The sequence below is a fragment of the Anomalospiza imberbis genome, chromosome 19, assembly GCF_031753505.1.
Source record: "Anomalospiza imberbis isolate Cuckoo-Finch-1a 21T00152 chromosome 19, ASM3175350v1, whole genome shotgun sequence".
Taxonomy (NCBI): domain Eukaryota; kingdom Metazoa; phylum Chordata; class Aves; order Passeriformes; family Viduidae; genus Anomalospiza; species Anomalospiza imberbis.
In genome coordinates this window covers 6996068-7002821 of record NC_089699.1, presented here as the reverse complement: position 1 = coordinate 7002821, position 6754 = coordinate 6996068, and the positions used below count along the sequence as shown (strand labels likewise).

Genomic DNA, 6754 nt, shown 5'->3' with positions numbered 1-6754 from the left:
GCATTAAACCCAGCTGATGCTTCCTCTCTGGGGGAGCAGCAGAGGTGCTTGTAAAGGAATCCAAGTGGAATCACAGAAGGCAGGAGGAAAATCTCTCTCCAGGCAGCTGGAGTGCAAACCATTTGGAAATGGTCACATACGTGTCAGTGGTGCTGGCCCTGCCACAACCTGCCTGGCACAGAAGCAAGCTGGGGAGGGTGGAACCCCCATGGGTGGCTTTTGGGGCATCACTGGGCCAGAAATGAACCCTCTGTGAAAAATCCCACATTCATGGGAACCCCTAAGAGCTGCAGCTCTCCAGCCCCAGTGGGGATGGCTGGACCCAGGAGAGGACATCTGTCCATGGCCTGAAGCTGGAGAGGAAATGCTTCACCATCACTCCCAGCCAAACAGAATCCCAAGTGAACCTTTCTAACAATCTGGAGTTGGGAAGTGTTCCTTTGTTTTGCTGGGTCGTGTTTTGAGTTCCTCCATCTTCCTCTGGAGTTTGTCTCCAGGCTCCCGGGGTTCAGGCCAGGCCTGTCCAGTTTTCCAAGGCACACACAGACTGGGCCAAGGGAGAGCTAATGAATCATTTTCTGCCTGCACTGTGCAGTGTGAAGGGCCAGGCAGTGACGTGGCTGCTGATCCCAGTCCCAGCCTGCTGTCCCTCACCCAGCAGCCCCACCAGGAGCAGCTCCAGTGGCATCCCATGGACACGTGTCCAGAGGGATCAGGGCCAGCTCAAGCAGGGACTTTTGTGAGGGACCAAAGCCAAAGCAGCAGCTGTGGGGTGCCCTGCAGAGCTCTGCTCAGCTCTGTCCTTCACCAGCACCAAAGGGAACACTTCCTTCAGGATCAGCAGCAGGGATGCTGATCCCACTCCAGCTAGGCTGGAGCACGGTGACACCATGGGCTGGCCACATAAACCCTCACAAAGCCCTGGAGGGAGCAGAACACTCTGGTTCACTCTCCCTGATGCCTTGAGAAAGCTGACCTAGAATAGAGGCTAGGTGCAGCTAAAGAATAAAGCAGGGATTTATTAAAAGGATCTCCTCCATGGATCCACCTTGGGCAGCACCAGAGCCCAGCCAGGGCTGCACCCAAGATGAACCCAAATGGTCCCAAAATGCACGAGCGCTCCCGGGGGCTCTCCCTGTGATCAGCTCTGCTCCATTGGAACATTGGAGTTCATTGTCCCATTCCAGCTTTAGCCCATGCAGTCCCATCCTGATTGTTTTTCTCTCCTCAGCCCACGTTGTTTGTGCTCTTGGGCCTGAGATTTGGATCATTTGTCCTTGGTGCCCAGCTGGAGAAGGAATTGTTTTGTCTCCCTGCTCTGTGCAGAGAGCTCACCATCCCCTGATATGAAGCTCAGACCCACACACTAAAGCAGCACAGAATCTGAAAAATATAAAAGCTAAACCTGAGGCATCATCCTGCCCTTACACACAGGCTTTGAGGCACTCCAGCCCGTGTCCTCCCAGTGCAGGAGCGGTCAGAGAGTGGGGAACAGATCCTGGGACTGAGTTCCTGTGGGGATGTCATGTCTGGGCTCTTGCTGTTTCCTCTCCTGCTCCCTTCCAGACAGCAGCCAGGATGGTGAGAGCAGCTGGAGTTTAGAGAGGAAACACCACTGTGAAAATGCCCCCCAAAATGTCCCAAGGATTATTTATTTATCTGGTTCACTGTGGGATCTTGCTGCCTGGAGGTCTCTCCCCTTCAACACAGACGATCCCCAAGATGTGAGATGCCCCTGGGGGAGCTCTGCTGGGGGCTGGAGATGAGCTGGGCTGTGTCCAAGCTCATGGAAACCCATGGAAACCCGTGGAAAGCAGGCTCCAGTTCTGCCCTGGGGAGCTCATCCCTCCCAGGATATCAAACCCACATGAGTCACAGCCACAGATGCACAGAAAGCTGCAATATTTTACCACCTAATCCCATTTAGCTCTTGGCTCACCTTTTGTTCTGCCCTTCTCACACAGTAGGAAATCCTGTGTATCCTGTGAGTGGTTTGGGCAGTCAGTCACTCCTTGTGGTGCTGGGAGCAGGGAGATATGAGCACCTGGTAAGTTTTATGACATTTAAACCAACACAAATAGCAAACACCTCCTCCAGTCAGGGATTAACTCCAGACTCCTCTGCTTTAATGATAAATATTTTGATTTAATGAGAACAAACTAACACACTTTTTTGAGTTAGCACTTCTATATTAGGGACACAATGCCTGCATCTGGCAGTGGCCAGAGGATAAAGTTTAGAGACATGAATCTGTCTGCCTGTTCCTCTTATTTATTCCATTTAAATAGATGAAAAAAATAACCTCCAATAGTTTAGACCACAACAGAGATGCATATTAATGTAAAGACCCTAGAGTCCCATTAAATTTGAGGTTGTGCTGGGCCAGGGGTTGGGCTTGATGTTCCTTGTGGGTCCCTTCCAATTCAGAAAATTCTACAATTCTAGGAAAATCCACTCGTGAGATACAGTAGATTCTCAAGTGTTTGCAGCCTGGATATTTTCCACTGAGGTATTTTGTAACTCAAGCAGAAGCTGTGAGCTTGGCAGAGGAGTTAAAAGATGGCATCCTTGGGGGTAAGGACTGAGTCAGGGTAGGTGAGTCCAGACCATGCAACAACCTCTATGGATTATAGGCCTATTTATCCATTTACTGCACCCAGAACTGGGCAGAATTACCTGAAGATGAGCAATAACTGAGCTCATCTGCCACTGCATTCCACCGAGCCCTGGCACAAAGCTGCTCAAGGAAAAGGCTCTGCTCTACTGCACCAAGGGCAGTAAAACAAATTTAAGAAACAGGATTTTTTTTTTTTTTTAAGAAAAATATAGGAGAAGTGAAAATCCAGTGTCTGGTGTGACCCATTGCTGGTGACATTTCAGGGTGAGGGCAAAACCAGGGGAAAGCACCCATGGAAGGAGAACTCAGCCTCTCCTGGGAAGCCCCACAAAACACAGCACTGAAGTGGAAACAGAGCCAAGACATTAAATACTCACTGAATTCCCAGCTTATCAGGCTTCCAGCATCCCCCCTTTAAAACAGATTAGAAAATCCTGCCACCACATCAGTTTAAAATCTGTCAGACCTTTCTCCCCTCTCTGGCACAGCCAGGTTTGTCACAGCATTTGGGGGTATCAGCACCACCAGAATTTCCACAAGACCCCCCCAGCCCATGTCAGAAATCACCACAAACTGCTGTGTCCTGGGATATTTATGCAAACCAGGAGGCATGGCAGGATTTCACAGCAGGAGGACAAATTCATTTTGTAAAAGGTATTTATATAGTTCAATAGGTGTGTGCAGTGCTTTAGAGGTATAAAACATGAGATCCCTGCCCTGAGGGGCTTATAATCTAATAACATATACTAGGTAAATTAAAACATACATCACGAGGGCGATGAATGCCCAGCCCAGCCGAGACGGGAGGGCATTTGAGCCATATGACAAGGCAGAACTCAATTTTCATTTTAGATTTGTAGTTTGCCTTTAAACAGCCAGTGTTCCCTAACCCCCAAGCGAGGGAGAAATTTATCAGCATTACATCTGGGGGGAGGGAGTGCTCCAACACAGGATCATTTATTAATTGTTATTTATTATCTGTTAAACAAGGACAGTGTGTGCAGCAATAGCATTCCTTTTTCTGGATTAATTGTTGCCGTGTAATTCCTAGGTCTTATATTTTTAGCAGCCCTGTTCTAGCCTAACCCACTGAAAAGGGGGGAAAATGGAACAGGCACTCACACAATTAATGTAATGAGAGTAATTAATTTGAAAATAATACCCAGGGGGTGGGAGGGTTAAGGCTTTCTTTTTAAAGAAATAAAAGTCGAACCAAAGCTCCCACGTCCCTCAGGACTCGGTGCTACACTGACTGCACTCGTTATGTTCACATTTGAATACTCATTCGAGCACATTTCTCATGCTGTTATTTCACCACTTCCTCAGCCCTGCATAATAGATGCAGTCATTGCCACTAAAGAGCCGGCGTTTACCCGCAGAGGTGAGGAAGGAGACCAGAAAGCAGGCAGGGGGCAGAAATAAAGCTCTCCACACCAGCTCTCACCTTGGGGCTCGCTCACTCCCAGCAAAGGAAAAATAAATAAAATCAGAAGCAAAGCACCAAAACACCGAGCAGTCGGTGTCTGGGGTCCCTTTTCTCCAGGCAGGTGGTGGAGCTTGGCACTCTGCATCCCTCCTCTTCCTCCTGCACCTCACCCCAGCAGCTCTCCAGCTGCCAGGACCTGCATAACTCACTCAGGGATGTGTGTGATTCCATTTCATGTGGCCACTTCTTGCTCTAAAGTCGGGGAAACACAACCCAGAGGTAACCATGGACAATGTCCAAGTGGCTCCACAGTCCCAAGACCAGCATGGGGCTCACCCTACAAGGAGATGTCTCATGGTGGTGAAAACACAGAGAAAACCTCACAAGGAACCTTCCTGCTCCCTCCAGAGCCACAGAGCCTCACTGGGATGCTGTGCCCATCCTAAGGAAGCTCAGAGAGGCTTTTATTTCTTGTGCATCCGCAACAGGTAGCACCCAGATACACGGGGGAGGCTGGAAACACAAACTGGGTGACGGTGACAAGAAATTACACAATGCTGGTGGCACAACCTCTGGCTGCTTCTCAGTACTAACCACAAACCCTGGGTTAGCTCTGAGGTGCTGCCTTCAGCCAGAGCATCCCAAATGAATCCTCAGCTCACTGCTGGAATGGGCAAAGAACCCTACAAAAAGCTCTGCTTCCTAGTTTCCTATTGCCACACATTTACAAAAGGGAATTCAGGACTGAAACCATTCACTTGACATTTCTGACAGGTTTTCAGAAATAAAGAGGGCCAGGTCTGGTGCTTGTCTGCGAGGCTGCATTTCTGTGCCCTCCACAAAGCACCTCGAGCAGAGAAGGACAAAACCCAACATGACAAAGAGGAACTCCCCAGAGACCAGAAATTCAAACTTTTCAGAGGTTATATGCACTTCCAATTAATTCAACTTTTTCTTGAAACTTAAAATTTGGCAAAGATACAATTCTTGGTCCCAATCATGGCAAAGCACAGTCTCACCCAAACCAGACCTGATTTTAACTAATATTTGAAATCATTATTTAGTGATTGTGCACTGAGTTATGTCATACAAAAAAGCAAAAGTCCCTGAAGGCTTTGCTGGATGTGAGCACTTCCACAGCAAAAGAAACACATTTTCATGGAATCTACAGTAATCCCATTGGTCATGCAGGCTTGGGAGAACGGAGAAGGATTTCTATCTTCATTTGGAGCAGCTTGTGGAGGACAATCCGGGGGGGTGTGTGGACCTGGAAGTGTCTCCAAGGAGCTGGGCCTCCTTTGGTTTGTATCTTGATGACTGAGCAAAGTATTACAGTAGCGTAGAAGATGTTCCAAAATGGAAATTTCAGCTTTCTTGCCACCTCCACCAGGGACTTCATGTGGGGTTTCCAACAAGCTGCTGGATCACGTTGCATCTGATTTTTCAGTTACTAGAATATTGGCATTTCTCGAAATTAGAGGGGAAGGGAATGAACAGAACATGACGGGGAATAAAAGTTTCCAGACAGAAGAAGAAGGAAGACCCCAGGACTTTATGAAGTCAGCAGTAAACTCCAGCTCCCACACGACTCAGGAACCTGAGCGTGGTGTGATGCACAACCACAGTGGTTTGATCAATGGGCGTTTGCTTTTTGTTAACTTAGTTCCACAGGGAATTGCAAGGGCTGCCACAGCCCCTGTCCTCATCATCCCATCGGGAAGGGGCGAAGGGCAACTGTCTGGTTTGTAATAAAAACCTCTTCAAGTGAAGTTAAAATCACAACATAGCAGGGGGAGGGAGGGAGGAGCAAGCAGCTGAGGAGGCTGCTCATGCCCCTCAGTCGCTGCCCTGGGTGGGATACACAGTGCAGGAGGGCACCTGGGCCTTTGCTATCTCCTTTTGTGGGGGCAGAAACCTCCACGTGGCTGGGAATAGCCCGTGGGCACCGGGAGGACCCCTCATGCCGATGTTTTGCCGGGGCAAAGGTGGAGCAGGCAAAGGATGCCGAGCCCAGTGGGATCCACACCAGGGTGGGGACCACCACGTCTGCATGGGGAGGCGAGGCAGGGCCGTTCCAGCAGCCCTTCCTTTAGCAGCTCGGTGCTGCGTTTTGTTCAGGGGTTTAACTTTTTTTTTTTTTTTTCTTTTCTCCTTTTTTTTTTTTTTTTTTCCTTTATTTTTTTCCCTCCGGTGTTCGTTAGCAGAAGTGACATTTCTGCGGACGGGCAGGCGATGACGGCAGCTAATGGCTCCCGGGCCCTCTCTCCGGTTTCCTTAGCAACTGCGGGAAGGGAAAACAGAACCTGTCAGATGGAAAATGTCAATTATAGCGGATGCGGAGGGGAGAGATGCTGCGAGCAGAGGAGGCGTGCGGCGGCGGCGGGGGGAGCGGGGAGGGGCTGCCCGGCAGCGGGAGAGTGACAGTGCTCGGCAGGACATGGGGGCTCAGGGATGCAGGGCTCAGGGCTGAGGGATGCAGGGCTGAGGGATGCAGGGCTGTGGAACATGGGATGCAGGGCTGAGTGATGCAGGGCTGTGAGATGTAGGGCTGTGGGATGCTGGGCTGGGGGCTGAAGGATGCAGGGCTGTGGAATGCAGGGCTGTGGGATGTAGGGCTGTGGGATGCACGGCTGAGGGATGCAGGGCTGTGGGATGTAGGGCTGTGGGATGCACGGCTGAGGGATGCAGGGCTGTGGGATGCACGGCTGAGG

The 6754-nt window shown here is 50.0% G+C and overlaps 1 long non-coding RNA gene across 1 annotated transcript; it reads left to right on the top strand.

The window, feature by feature from the left end:
• Positions 1–4310: 4310 nt before the first annotated feature.
• LOC137485319 (uncharacterized) lies at positions 4311–6390 on the top strand. The gene is made up of 2 exons (XR_011005268.1): positions 4311–4531; positions 6248–6390. It is a non-coding gene; the product is annotated as an uncharacterized lncRNA (long non-coding RNA).
• Positions 6391–6754: the final 364 nt, after the last annotated feature.